At 41.2% G+C, this 15479-nt stretch overlaps 1 protein-coding gene across 5 annotated transcripts in view; it reads right to left on the bottom strand.

The window, feature by feature from the left end:
* Positions 1 to 8499, bottom strand: part of sox6 (SRY-box transcription factor 6) — a 163359-nt gene extending 154860 nt beyond the window's left edge. For 4 of the 5 annotated variants that reach the window (XM_036587021.1, XM_036587022.1, XM_036587024.1 and 1 more), the window contains exons 1-2: positions 7849 to 8499; positions 5041 to 5150 (exon numbers count right to left, since the gene is read on the bottom strand). The gene's annotated coding sequence lies outside the window, so the exon portion shown is untranslated. The remainder of the gene's footprint in view (positions 1 to 5040; positions 5151 to 7848) is intronic. The other variant, XM_036587020.1, reaches the window with a different exon arrangement.
* Positions 8500 to 15479: the final 6980 nt, after the last annotated feature.

Raw genomic sequence — 15479 nt, 5'->3', positions numbered from 1 at the left:
AAGTTAGTGATCTATCAAGTTGTGACACATTCGCAATATGTGGAGCTGAAACACGTGCACAGGCGCACATGCATAGTGACACGCCACTGGAGCCGAACAGCTGCTAGTGCTGTTCTTCGTTAGACTGCCACTGCATATTGGGCTGCACACCTCGGAGAACGTAGAAGACTGGCTGCTGGGATATGCTGTCCAGTGAACTTCTAATCTCAGAGCATGAGTGTGGAGTGTGGAGTGTGCTGGCACCCAAGTGTGCCAGGCAACAGCTCTGCTTTGCTTGCTAATGCACACACAGTTTAGGGGGACATTTAATTATTTTATACCGCTCCTTACCACAAAGCATTTTTAGCGAAGCTTAGTGCATTTGACTATCAGTTTTTTTCAATTTATCTATGCCGTCTGATAACTGGCACTGAGATCATCATAAGGCAATATAAAAAGTGTACCAGATTCTGTGTGTGGGGCGCTTGATAATATGTGAATTTTAGTTTTATTTCCTTTTTTCATTATATATAAGGTTTAAACTGCAATCTTTTGAAGAATGAACCAAGAATCAGAAAGAAAACACTGAATTTCTAGATCACAAGAGTGTCAAGGCTTCCACTTAAGATGAACACACGCAGCGAGTTTTGAGAACAGTGCACCAATTACTATTAGACATTCCTAAAATGCTCCAGGCCTGTTCACTCTTTATATCTTGGACAGAATGATGACAGGATGACTCCCCTCAAAAAATCTTTGTTCTGGCCACAAGGCAGTATAAAATAAATAATTAAAAAATATATATAAATAAATAAATATATATATATATCTTACATCTTTTTTTTTCCCTCTCAACAAACAGAACCATATATCAACAGCACTGAGGATGGTCTAGCATGTGATATTTAGAGGCCTCTCCAAGGCCCATAGAGATGACAGCGCAGGGGAACAGTTTAAACCAAGTGCCTTTATGAGCAACATTATGGTCAGGCTGCTGGAATCTCACTTCACACACCGTCAGGACAGATTTGAGGAGGAACAAGACATCTATAGAGGCCTAGTCTGCAAAAGACTCAACGCCATCCCGGTAATAAACTGTCAACTGTGTCCAAACGATTCGGAAACATTTGCTATTAAACAAGTCATGCAGAGCAGGGTGCACGAAAGAGAGAAAACGCACACGGACACAGACACGCGTATAGTTACACTTTCAAGGCGACAAGAATTAACAGCGATGGAGACACAGTCATAAACTCAGCCTTCATATCAAAAGAAGGATTCCCATCATTTATTCATGCACCAATTAAAGGTTAAACACATGGCAGAGCCCGTGTTTCGGAGAGCAGCTGGAGAGAGCGCAGAGCGAGATGGGAGGCCACAACAAGAAGGTTAGGAAAAAGCAAACTAACTTTGTCTTGAAATGGTTTTGGCTGCGGGACAAGCTCTCCGCAAAAGAGCATGGACTGGCATAAACATTTGTACAAAATTATAAGTGCATTTGGAGACGCATGCAGCAGTCAACCGCCTGCACACTGCTCTGTGCTCGCTCTCTCTCCCCCGGCAAACCCTCCGCCTCGAAGAGCGTGTGTGTGCTCGTGCGTGTGTGTGCGAGCGAGAGAGAGAGGGAGAGAGAGAGAGGGAGAGAGAGTGTACGCGGCTCCAAACCACTGCATTTTAATTACTGCCAGCCTCCACACACAGTGCTGCTTTGATATGGAAATGACCCCACAATCTTCATATGCACCACAGAAATCTTACTCTGATTCATAAAAACAATGTGTTACACCAGAGCCTACACCTGATAGTGCTGATTACAACTCCCATAGAGACAGGACCTGTGTGGAAAAGCTCACAGCACAGGAGACCCCTCCAATTAATTCTACATATTCACGTGTATATTAAGCAAAGAAATTGGGAAATAAAAAGAGAAATACTAGAATGCTTTTTTTAACCGTAGCTATTCTAGCTTTTTTTTTTGCCTACACCTAATTCCTCATATTCGCAGCATGGGGAACACAGAAAGATCTATCTGACGCTCTGAACGATGATGTGTTTTCATGTGACAAATGCAAAGAAGGGCTCTATTTTTACACCGGCACATTCTGTAACACGGCTAATATTGTGACGTGCGGGGAGGGGGCTGCAATCTACTCTTGGGGTCAAATCAGAGTGTAAAGCTTTTCTTTCAGTGGTTCCTTGTGCCGCTGTGGGCCACAGGTGCAGAAGCTTTTCTAGTGCCGGGCGAAAGGATGCACTCTTAATTTTCCGAAGAGAGCCAAAGAAATCAAAGACTGTTCAATTTTCTGCTCTCGGATGAAGACCAAATCTGGACTTGAGGGGCAGACGGGGAACAAAACACAAACAAACAAACAAACAAACAATGAAAGCTCTCAGAAAGGAACAATCCATTTCAGTGCAGACTGTGTTTAAAAGGTATGCCAAGCTGCATTGCTATGTTACAAGCTCTCCTGTGCTGTAACCTCAGTGTCCCTTCCTTTTTTTCTTCAGAAGCAAGACTGCAATTTGGGTGTGTTGTTAAGCCATAGATAAGTATAGGCTGCCTAATTTCAACTTACAGAGGGGGGAAAGAAATACTTAAGCCCTGGAGCTAAAGGTCCACGCACGACCAAAAGTCTTTGCATTCATTATCTGTCATTTTATTGTTAGCCTGGAATTACAACTTTGATTTTCTCAATCTACCAGGTCGACATCCCTGACCCCGGGTCCATGTAAATCAGTGGGTTTTATGAGAGTGAGAGCACAAGGGCAATTCAAACAGACGTCAGCATACTGCCTGCACTGAGGATGACAATGGTTTTGTAATCCTCCTGAGCACCTAGAATGAATACTGTATCACTTTCTATACTGCATGAGAAAAATAAATAAAATGACTTTGAGTGGCTCATTTGAGGCCACATGAGAGCAATGAGAGAAATAGCCAATTCATTGTGCTTCACTTGGCACCTTTTTTTCAATTTTAACCTTAAGTGTCTTGTGTTTAATGTAAAAAATGATCTGAAATTAAAAATATAGTACAAGGTTTGTAACATTATTACAGTCCTTAAAGTTAACATGATCCCAAAACTAATATGGCCAGTGCCACCTTCTGTTTCCTTGCAAATCACTAATTAATTACATGAAAAGCCAGCTAATGTTGCAGCAATTAAAAAGTGTGGCAAAACTTCAATAATACATTCCAGAAACTTGAGACTCTCCACCACAAAAGCAGGGGGGGGGCAAAAAAAAACAGCTTCCTAATGAACATGTTGCCATCGGTTTTGATCATTGTTGAAATATTCCACAGCAAATTAGCTAACGCTTAAAGACAGATGTCACAACATGTGCTGCTGCACTTCTCTCTCTCCCAGCTTTCCTCCCCTACTGCTGCCGCGCGCCTTACCTTTACCAGACCTGCTGTTGTTTACCTCCACTGGTGTTTATCATTAGGGCGCTGCTGGCACTGTTCTAACCTCACCCAATGCAACGCACACCTGAGTACCATCAACATGGCTGAGCCCTTCAGAGCCACCCTGCCCTGCTGCGGACCACCACAACAAAAAGTCCGACTTGATCCATGGACGAATTCTCTCACGCACGAGACGCTGCTCCAGCATGCGCACTCAACAGTCTGCTCAGTATATAAAAAAACAATACTCACAATCTAAAGTAGACAGGTCAGGCGGAAAATTGTAGATTTTCTAAACATTATAACTGCTTAAAAGATTTTAAGCGACACACAATATATGTGATTTTCGAATTGAGCACAGAAAGGCAGCAATTTCTAGTGCCTCTGAAGGAAGAGTAGTGTTTTTTATTCATATTCCTACAAGTAATATAATTTTGATGGCAATGAATTCAGTTTGGTAAGGACATTATCCATGGATAAACTAGTTACAGGATGGGGACGGCTATAAAACTGCACCTAGAAATTCCTCTACGTTCATCCATACGGATGCACATCTCGTTAGGATAAAACATGCACTGTAAGCTAGAAAAAAGGAGAAAAATAACACAAAGGCCAATTAAGTAATTAATATGAATTATCCAGCCAAAAAAAATTTAAAACTTGCTTGCTATCACAAAAAAAAAAAGAAACTTGCAAGATCACAAATAAAAAACAAATATGTACCCAATGATAAAGGTATATGACTTTTCATACTGCCTATTAAATTCAAAGATTTGAACAGGCCACACTGGGTCCTAAATAAATACATGACTGACAAAAGACTGAATGCACACATGTAAATGAAAGGGAATTATTTAAAGTTCATTTACTGCCCAGATTTCAGGGCTGATAATGCATTCGACTGATGCCAGCCGCGCTGCTCCTGTCCCAGGAGAAGTCTTCCACATTCAATTCACTAAAAGAAGGCAGTGTTATACCCGCCATAGTCTGCATGTACAATTTATAATAAACCGTTAAGAGCCATTTGGACGCTTGACTGACAAAGAGCACACCGGCATCTCGCAGGCAACATATTTTAGGCTGCTGGTTTATTGCTAAGATTCTTTGGACAATCTTTCAGCCAGGCAGCAGCGCCGTTAGACACATTAAGAACTATTTCACTTCATTTTCAGCGGATGATAATTACTGTTTTCACATTATAGGAATGTGCGGAACATCACGACGCTGATTCTCCCCCAGATAACATTCACACTCTTTCAGCTATGCCGACCTAAGGCTTCACCTAGTCCTGAAAAGGCTTCGTTTTATTCTGCCCTGCTCTGGGAAGAAACTGAAACAGGAAAATAAATGGATAAATACACAGCCTACATTTTCACACAGGCCACTTGAAGCATTTTTAGGTGAAGGCAAGAAGACGCCGAGACGCGCGAGCTGGACGTGAACTGAGAGAGAGAGAGAGAGAGAGAGAGAGAGAAACGTCCTGAGGAGAAAAGAAAAAGACCTCAAGCTTTGAGTGTGGAAGTTTTCAGCGACAACCACACGGCCGTGGGTCACCGAAGGAGGAGGGATGGTGGAGCAGACGAGGCTCCAGAAAAGAGAATGCAGAGAGGACAACAGGGCTAAACGGCTAAGAGGGTCCACAGCGCTCCACTTACTGGCAGCATAAGCGGCGGCGAGGCGGCGGTTCCCAGTCGGATCCAGTCAGGGAGGCACGAGGCTGCCGCGCGGACCACACAGGCTCCTCCCCAAATCCACGCGCGCAGACCTGCAGAAACAGACACGCGCGGGTCAGTGGGAAATTAGCCGCTTTAGCATCTTAATTAACTAGTGAAAAAAAACGGCATCCAAGCTGGACAGACTGAGGAAAAAGGGTTCATTCTGCAGAGCAATTTTTGGATGAAGTGAAAGTCGTTTTTTTTCGTAGTGGTTTCTTTTTTAAGACAGGAGGCTGCAGTTAAAATCACTTAAAAATAGTTCCTTACTTTGATCAGGACGTGCACAGTGTCGATGAGGCTGCTGACTCTAACATACGTCCATTCAGCTGAGCCTCAAAATATTATTGTGTCATGTGTAAATAAAATTTAATTTGCGGTTATGATTTTTTTGGCATCTTTAAATTAAATTTTGTTTTGTTTCATAATTTAAAATATACATATATTTAGTTAGTGATTTTACACATGCTGCGTTGGGACAACTGTGTGCGTGCCGTCCATCAGAGGAGCCCCGTCCTCACACTCCACACGCGCAGAGGCACTGAATGAAGTATCTCTATTGAGAGCCCCAGACAGTGCAGCACATCCGTGTATAGCAGTCAGGACAATGTGCTGAATGGGCAGTCTAATTATAAACGTGCCATTTGGACTTAGCGTTGGGCTCCGGTGGCACCTTACCTTATGAGGGGAACTTCCACTCGCAGCTAAACAGCAACTGTTCAAAACAAAATGCCATTACGGGATCAGCTTCAGCCCAACAGAGGGACGAGCCGAGGAGGAGGAGAGGGGGGGATTGTTTTTCAAACAGCCCCTCTCACTTAAGACAAGAATGTATTATTAGACACCGGCTTATTCTTAACAGACTGGACACAATTTCTGAGACGAAAAAAAAGAGAAAAGGGGAAAAAACGAGCAAAGTTAAGCTGTGTTTAATTAAGGTGTCAGATTGCACCCCTTCAGGAGAACAACAAGGCTTTTGTGGATTTTTTTTTTTTTCAAAAGGTTTTTAAAAGAAGAAGGGAAGGACAAAGGGGTTCATTTGAACTGGAAAAAAAAGAAGTGTCAAAAAATATTTAAAGCGGCACAAACAGAATTAAGACCTACTCCCGTGTAGGTGCTTGTATGATGAGGGACTGAGTCAAGTCTGCATCCCCTGAAGGAGCGTTTAAAAGGCCTATAAATTCCGAAATACGCCAGCGTGCGACGGTGCTTATTAAAATATTATCGCCTCGTGCCCAGCAGTCGAAAAGCGCTTATCTGTGTGTGTGAGTGCGTGTGCTTTTGGGGGAACACCCTGCAGATGATGAGCTATCTCTGTCACACACACAAAGTTCACACACACACACGCTGCACTCTGCTTGTCCTCTTACTACCTTTTTACGCGCAGTGTGTGTAGAAATCTCAAAAGCATCTGGTTCTGAGTGAAAACATGTTTTTAAAATATAAAACTTTTTGAGTAGGTGTCCCTATTCGGAAAAGCGCTTGTCATAGAAAACTAATGCAATGAAATTTCAATTTTTGTGAAATTATTCTAAAGGGCAGATCAGAGTCATAAACTTATTATTTTTGTTGCTAAGGTGCGTTTTTTAAAATTTGAATAAATCCTCGCGTTAATCCGGAATGTTAGCGTAATTTTCATTAAACAGAATAACTGCAATAAAAATACGAGGACGCATCATGAGAGGCTAATAGTTTGCTGGAGTTCACTTACTTTCCGAGCCTTATCGCCGTGCGTTTCGGAGCAGCTTCCTTTTTTTTCAAGACGGGAGACTAAAAGAAGCCCTGCTTGTCCAACTTGTGTATTGTGTGTAAATGGACCGGCCTTTGGATGAGCACTTCATTTTAATTTATGGCTTATGCATTCTTCTAAGGTCAGTGTGCGTGACCCCGGGCGAAAGTGAACTCGGGGAGAATTTCCACTCTCAATCCGGCCACCAGCCCCACTCTGACCGAAGGAAAGCGGCCGGATGCGGCTCACTGTAGATTAGAGACTATAAAATAAAAAAAATGTTCTAATGCAAATGACACGCGCGCATTTCTTCTTGTGGACAGTGTTTAAACTGTTGATGCGTCGGAACCGAAGTAGTCGCTGCCTGAGCTCCCGTCACTGGCAATGAACAGTACCGCTGTGTGGACACAGATGAAATTGCTTCCTATGGACAGAAGCCGGATAACAACGCAGCCTCGCAATGATTCTGAAATAAACAGCCTCTTCAAAACGCCCGTAACACTGTGAACAGCAGCTGTTGGCGTCTAGATACTCTGAAATGAGCTCTCTGTAGGTTTATCTGCGTCCTTCTTCTCGTTTGCTGTGAATGAGCCTCCAGCTGCCTGCTACATTAGCAACAACCAGGCATGCACAACATGACAGAGACACGAAGAGCTGAAACTTCAGCTAACTTTTGACTGACTGCTACACATGAATCTCCTGCGGCTCAGGGTTTACACGTTCAAACGTCCAGCCGTGAGGTCAAACGTGTAGTTGAGAGAGACAACGCCAACGCGGTAAACGAGATAAAGAACGCCAGACGAACCAAAAACGAAAATAAACAAACAAAAAAAAAACAGTCAAACGCCTCGTTCGAACCGTTGCAGTGACGTTGTCGTGGTAACTGACATACAGGTACAGATGGACCCGCAAAGCGCTGAAGGGCGATGTTTATTTTTTTACGAAAACTGACACAGAAAAACGTCTTCAAATGACCAGAGGAACACGGAACAACAGGTTAGAGTTGATCAAGAAAAGTTTACCTGTGACGTGAGCCGGGTTCGGGCACGTTAAGCGACGTTCGTCCTCGCCGTATCCCGTGTCGGCGTTAAACGCGTCAGAAAAACAACGCTCGCCGCGAATCTGTGGAGGGGCGAAGATGAGAAACTAAAGTCTTAGCGATCCCGCTGGCCGTGCTGGGGCTGGGAATCCCGCTCCGGCTTCGAAAAGTTGCCCCCTGTCAGAAAAAAAAACTGCTGTAAACTAGTCGCCAATGTTTTTGTCTTCCTTTCTCTCTCACTCACTCTGCGCGTGAAGGAGACGCGAGAGAAAGGCGATGGGTACCGCTGTCAACCTTGGCGATCAATGCGAGCGGCCATGTCGTAAGTATTCAAAGCATTTCCCGTCGCGCAACATCAGAAAGTGAGTGAGTGGCCAGGGCATTGATCTGAGCAAGGCGAAAGAGGCAGGGCTCCCCCTCCCACACGAGGGATGCATGAGAGAAAGAGAGAGAGATACACACAGAGACAGAGAGAGAGAGAGAGAGAGAGAGAGGGGGGGAGAGAGAGACAGAGAGAGAGAGAGAGAATAGCGGGGAGGGGTGAAGTAACGGCGATTGTGGCCAGAAAAAGACACGCAGCTTTGCTGATGCGTTAACATCTCTGAAACAACTGCCACGAGACCCGAGTCTTACCGACATGCGGGTATGTTAGGCTGTACGCTATCTTTCATTCCTTTCCCCCTTTTTCTGTTTTTCCGCCTCTACTCCTCTTTAGTCGAGAGCAAAAGTTTCAAACTCGGTTTCTGACCCGGTTCTGTGCGTTTCTGGCGAACTTTTGGTCAAATCTATCGCCTCCTCAGCACGTGATTGAGTGATTTAGCCACAAGCACAGCTGTGAAAATAGACAAGTGAGCACTATCAGCACTTTAGTGAACTTCTTGTGTAGCCTCAAACCTCAGACTCGTTTAAGACGACCAGCCTTTCTTCACTCCGAGGCAGGAGAAAATCAGACGAGCCGAGCTGTCGGCTGTGAATCAGTCTAGCGTCGTGATGTTCCTCTGTAACTCAAGCGCGGGAAAACTAGCAGCTACCCGTTTTCTGAGGTCAATGTATGCGCTGGGTCACAGCAGCGTGCACCAACACGTTCACCGGGTCCGGCTGCAACACTCTAAGCTGGACGAGTCAAAACTTAAAAGCATGAAAGTCGCAGACGGTCAGTTTGTCCATCACATCCCACAGAGTATTATTTAAAAGAAAGTCATGTCCGTTTCTGTAACTTCAGCCTGTCAGCAGTGAACCTGAGGGGCTCCTTTAGGTCACTGCCTATCAGAGCTCGCTGTGGTGCCGCTGCGGACAATTCTAATAAAGACGATTATTGACCCATCATTAAGTGTGATGAATTGGCAAAATCGGATACGGATCTATTATTTTATAAAACCTGTTCGGTATAATAAATAAGATTTTTTTAAGGCTGCGCATTTTTTATCTTAACCCTTTAGAATTAACGAAGGAGCTTTAATGGCTGAAAACAAATCAGAAATCGATGCCTTGTGTAAAATTTCGTTTAGTAATCAGCCGTAATTATACGACGTATGAATTAGAGATTGTTAATTAAATCGATGTTGAGACCAGTCTGAGTTTTTTTTTTTGTCCTATGTCTTATGTAGAATTTAGTGATTATAATCAGCTTCCAAAAATGCCAAACTGTTGCTAAAATGCTACGTAACATTGACTGCCGTGTGCTGAAGTTTGAGAGAAATGTTTTAAATCACGCCACTTCATGATCCAGATTTCGACAACACGTTTTAAAAATTGTTTATAAAATATAATAAAGGTGTGAATACAATTAAGTGTCCATATTAATTCACCTGGCACTCTGAAACTGTTCCAGTTAAATAAATGGAAGCTGATTCCACTGTATTGTTAACTGTCTGTAATAACTTGGTGAAATAGACTAAGAGACCAATACCTCAGATCAGCCTCGCCTTTAAAGACTGAGGTACAAACTGCGACAGAAGTCAGACGGTTTAAAAAGAAATAAGAAGGAATTTCCCAAATCGGTCTAAATTTCCCCAATCAATCTAAAGTTAAGTGCTGCTTTTCTGAGCTCCTCTGGTCTAACTTAACATAAACAGGCTATTTAATATAAAAGAGACACACAGCGGATACAGTATGAAATAATACAATATGGTAATAGAATGAGGTACTTACAATTACAGGGACAGATGCAGAAGAAAATGCTGTTTGTTAACAGAAGAGTCACACAGGGCTAAAGAGAGGGGAGAGGGGGAGGGAGGAATGGAGAGAGAGAGAGAGAGAGAGAGAGTTGAGAGTGGAGAGTAGAGCAGATGAAGAGAGTATGTATGCTAGAATAGCTATCCTTTCACAACATCTCGTCACATCTGCTCGGGCTCTTGTCTGTCTTTCATTTTCGCATTTTCACATTCCCTTTGTTCCTGAGAAAAATCATATCCACACGTCACATCTTCATCCCCAGATTCTATGTGCACCAAAAAGAGGATGAATTATTCAGGCAGAAGCATCGCCTTCAAGGCAGCAGCAGCTTTTGCACTTGAAACTTTTTCTCTCTCCGAAGAAGATGCGCTTTAGCTGACACACAAAAAAGAGATTGTGCTGGAAAAACAATGAAGGAGGTCAAAAGTTTTTTGTTTTGTTTTTTTAACCTAAACGCCTGATTCATATTTAATTGAGATAAGCAGCAGCTTTAGTCTTTATATTGGCAATGAAATTAATCCAAAAGTCTGTTTTATGATGAATATTAATTTTTTTTTGTTCCTCACTAAAGAAAATCAACGTAGATTTTACTCGCACGATTTAACGCAAAAGGCAGACGTGGACATGCCACTCTTGTAAGGTTTAAGTCTATTGTTTCTTTATGCTGCTTTTTAAAAATGTGGGTATAAGTTGTGTGGAGCTCTGTAATTTGGCCCACATGGCTGGAAAAACATATATAAAAATAATTTTTCTGGTAGTTGCTCCCATTTTCGTCTTAATTATCTCGAAAGCTGACCGAAAGAGGGATTTAAGCGACCACGTACTTCAATAAAGCTTTATTTCGACTGCAGGGATCGTGAGTCGCAGGCATGTTGATCTATGAGCATCAGACGCCACCTATCGGTCACTCGCGGAACTGCACGTGTGTTGTGTTTAGGAATGCAGCTCACAAACTGACTCGTTGGATTGTAGATTGTTCAGGTTCTGTTTTTCTGAGACGATCTTGTGGATATTTTAGGTAGACTGAAATGGTGGTCTTGATGCTTTTTTTGTTAATCTACAATATAATAAGCTATTTGAACCTGTAGACTAAGACATCTACCATTGATCTGTGTTCAAAACTTTACTGCAGTGGCATGTGTGCATGTAAGTTTTTCATTCTGCAAGCACAACATTTAAAAATATTCATGCATGTAAAGTGAAGGAGCAGGCAGTAGGCAAAAATGCTGCTCTAGCACATATAGAGAATGTTTAAGAATAGAAGTATCTAGCTTTAGAGGCTCTAGGTTTCACAGCTTGTGCACTTACCTGGTTCCATGGTAAATGTGTGAAAAACGTAGCCAATATTATTTGCATTCTGCTCGAATGCCTCATATTTGTAAGTGTTATAAGTGAATGAATTAGTTGCATTGCAAATCTATAATTAGTCTTGCTTCAAAACATAAAATGTAAATCAGCAAGGCCAGAAAAGAAAGACAGAATTATCGCATTAAAAAAGGCACTACTGTACCCACGTAGTTCCTTCCGATTAACTGTCCAGATGATTACAGAGTAAATTCTACACCCATTTGAATTGTCACAATCCATTGTCTTTAGGGGACTAAACTGCTCCCATATAGTTGTGTCCAACCTTTTGAATAATTTTAAGAACAGGAGGTCATTACTGGTCTTTTAAGGCTGTAATTAATGGTGTGCGCACCACTGAGGCAGAGGATTTAAAGCCTATAGGCCTGGTCTGGAAGAATGCTCCCGTCCAGCTCGTTAGAGAAAGAGGCAGCATGCATCACATTAGCATATCTTGAAATGCTTTGATACGTCACGGAATGCAAGCCTACTCTATTAATATTTTAAAGGGGCCTGCATAAAAATCAACATTTTTGTTACATTAAATTAACATGTGTTCTTCTCCCATTCTGCATGTTTAATTAGGGTGCGCTCTTCTGTCAGAAGAAATAGGGAGACTGCCATATGATTTGTCGTGATTACTTGAAAACCAGTGAACAACACTTCACTAATATATTTTCCTGGTACTTGCAAATGCCTTATATGGACTTTGCTTAGGAAAAGCTCCATTAAACAGTCTTCATGCATCTCAACAGCAAGGGACAGAGAACACTGTTGTGTATACAAGTATCACAGATATGGACACTGTGGCTCATTAACATGTTTTTTAAGCAAAAATTATGTACGGCAGATTTGGCAGTGGTAGTTGAATAAAGCTACCTTGCAACTCTGTGTAACAGAAGGATTTCAATTTCTACAAAAAAGAATGCGCTCATTGTTCTTTGAGCTAAAGATCATAAATTTTCTAATCCATTTTTATGTGCACCCCAGCAAGTAAATCTTCATTGAGTTCGCCCAACGAGGCAGCCATGGGCTCTCAATTCCTTTGAGCATTTTTAGCATTGCTAGAAGTGCTCGTAAAAAAGGGGGAAAATGACAAAGTGCGACCTATTATGTGGCAGGAAAAACAGGAAGAGAATGTCAGTGGTTGGAAAAACCAATTCATTATGACATTTTGTGTTGATTTGGAGACTTATAAACATTTTAATTATACATAATCACTACGCGGGAGGGACATGTGTGTAGCATATTTAATCTTTGAAATGAAATAATAATGCCGAAAACCAGCAGACTGTTTGAAGTCGAATGGGCCAGAACATTATCGTTAGTCTGTCACTGCGTTCGGTTACAAGTCATTAGGAGTCAGCACAGAAGTCTGCCAATCTGTTAAAATCAACTCGCTCTCCAAAAAATACTTTCCTAGCCTGCTTGGAAAAGTCCAGCATGGTGGATATCATCTTACAAATGTGTTATTTTCGCTCTTGTTTTAGGGGGAAAATGCACCCAGTGAAACTGATGATTTTGAGAATCTTCATTCCCGAGTCTCAAGTAAAATAAACACCAGTGTGACCTGTGACAGGACGCTGCTGGCGTTGATGTCTCTGACAGATCCGAGGGCTTGGTGAGTGTGTGGCCGGGCATTAGAAAGCCATTACTGTAAATCAGCCATGTACTAAGAGATCCAGTGGTATCAGAGAAGTCGTGGCATGACGCTGCAAGCCAGTGGCTCTCACACACTGACCCGGTTCAAACGACACGCCTCAGTCACTCCATGAGCCAGCACAGAAAGACACAACAGGCATACAACCACTGCACTTAATTATTCATGATTGTGGAGTTACGCAATTAGCTTGCACATCATTTGCATACATGCAAATTCTTCGACTCCCAACTGGACCTGCAAAGTGGGACACTGTTCTCATTAGTTGACCTAAATCCCTTACTTGTTACTCCAAATTTCATCAAAGTTTTTTTTTCCTTCAAGATCTAATATTTCCTTTCAAGTTAACAAGGATCATTTGATTAATTATGTTGAAGTAAATGAGAGTACAACCTCCTCATTACGTAATGATGGAGATCTCTCGCATCTCATATATCCATTGTAGGGGTATGCATCATGTACATATACGATACAAATATTATATTTCAATTTTCTTGTAATGGGTATGGCTTAAAATACCTTATTTTCATATGGCTAATCATTTAGAGTTCATTTGTCATTCATATATGATATATACCAGATCCCTTATTTGAATTAGATAGAATTAGAATTGTAATTTGACTTTTCTACAGCAGCTTCCTGTTATATTGTGTAAAAGTTTTATGATGGTCCAAAATTACTTGGAAAAAATCTTGTTACATTAAGTAACATTAAAACTTAAGAATGTTTCTTCCTTCTCTTGAAAAGCTACCAGTATGGTTTGTTTTTCAAAACAGTCATAGGTAAACGTTTTGGCATGTCTGGTCAAATGTTTTGTTGATTTTCTAAATGAAAGTAACTACAAATCATCTAGTCAAAAAAATAAATAAATAAATAAATAAAACATAAATGTGGCCTGTGCAAAAGTTAAGCCACATATTATATTTCATGTTCTGTTTATTCCAGTGTTAAAATCAGCAAATAAATAGAAATTGTGCACTAAAATGTGCAGAAAATGTAAATATACTCCCTGTAGAACATATTACACATAACTTTTGCATACAACTGTATGTATGCAGTACAATCTGACTTGCAATTAACTGCCTGCACTATTTGTATGTGGGCATTCTTAAACTAAAATGACTGATAAAATCTAACAGCCACTTATTTTGTTTATAATAAGTATCAAAATGCTCACCTTGGTATGCAGTCTAGAACCAGCCCGGCTCATACTGCACATGGCACAGTTCTCCAAGTAATCATAAGGTACCCATACGGTGGCCACAAGTTTTAAACTGAGCTTCCACTCTTAGCTGTGAGTTATCAGGAGTTTACTTAAAGAGGCAAGAGGAAGAAAAGGCAGTGTTGGAGTTGAGGTGTAGAGTGGGCTGCTTGACTTAGGGAGGCTAAATAAGCGCATTCGAGACAGGACCTGGAGAGAGGGAGCTCAGACTAGGAGAGAGTAACTGTTTTTCTACTACTAAAACAAGTGGCCTGCAAAAATGAACTAAAGCAACATTAAACAATACAATGATTTCACTAGGAAATACGTCACGGTGCAGCAAGACATTACATACATTGACATTAATCTTGTTGGGGTTTTTGTCATTTTCTACAGGCCTGTACTACTGTGAACTCTCTAGACATGTTGTACAGGGTTATATACAGTTGTATGCATAAGTTTGGGCACCTCAGGTCAAATGACATGTTTTGCTGATCTTTCGTTGAAGTGAAAATAAGTTAACACATCCTCTACAGAGAACACGCTTCTGCACATTTAAATGCACAATTACTGCTCATTTGCTGAATTTAACATTTCAGAAACAAATGAAATTAAATAAATAAATAAAATAAAATGTGGAAAAGTTGTGGAACATTTTATGTTTTATCTTTTTTTGTTTCAATATGTTAAACTCTGTTGCCTGTAGAGGAGCTGTTAACTTATTTTCACACAGAAAATCGAATAACAAAACATGTTATTTCACCAGGACTGTTCAAGCTTTTGCATACAGCTGTACATACATAGGCAGATAGATAGATATACAGTATACTCATCTCACTGAATTTAACAGAGAATATAAACATTGTTTAAAGGGCCCATATCATGGAAAACGTTTTTTTTTCATTTAGCATGTAAACACTGCAAAAGTTTTAAAATATACCATTTACTCTCCATATATGGAAACTAAACTGCTAAAGCAATCTGTTTTGATTTCATTGTTTTTGTGATGTCATGAAACACAACATATTAACAAACATACATACAACTGCCTATTCGGTTTTGGCCCCACCAGTTCACTCTGAAGTTATAAGGAGTGTTTCAGTTCTGACTGCTGTTTGAATCACGCACAATAAAGGACAACCGAGCTCATTTACATAAACTGGTCTTAAAGGCATGGTGACAAACACAGCCAGTTTCATTCTAAGTGATAAGAAGAAGCTGGTCATGTAAAAAT

The sequence above is a fragment of the Colossoma macropomum genome, unplaced genomic scaffold (genome assembly GCF_904425465.1).
Source record: "Colossoma macropomum unplaced genomic scaffold, Colossoma_macropomum, whole genome shotgun sequence".
Lineage (NCBI taxonomy): Eukaryota > Metazoa > Chordata > Actinopteri > Characiformes > Serrasalmidae > Colossoma > Colossoma macropomum.
The sequence above is the reverse complement of the archived record's forward strand: the minus strand, read 5'-3'. Positions and strand labels throughout refer to the sequence as shown.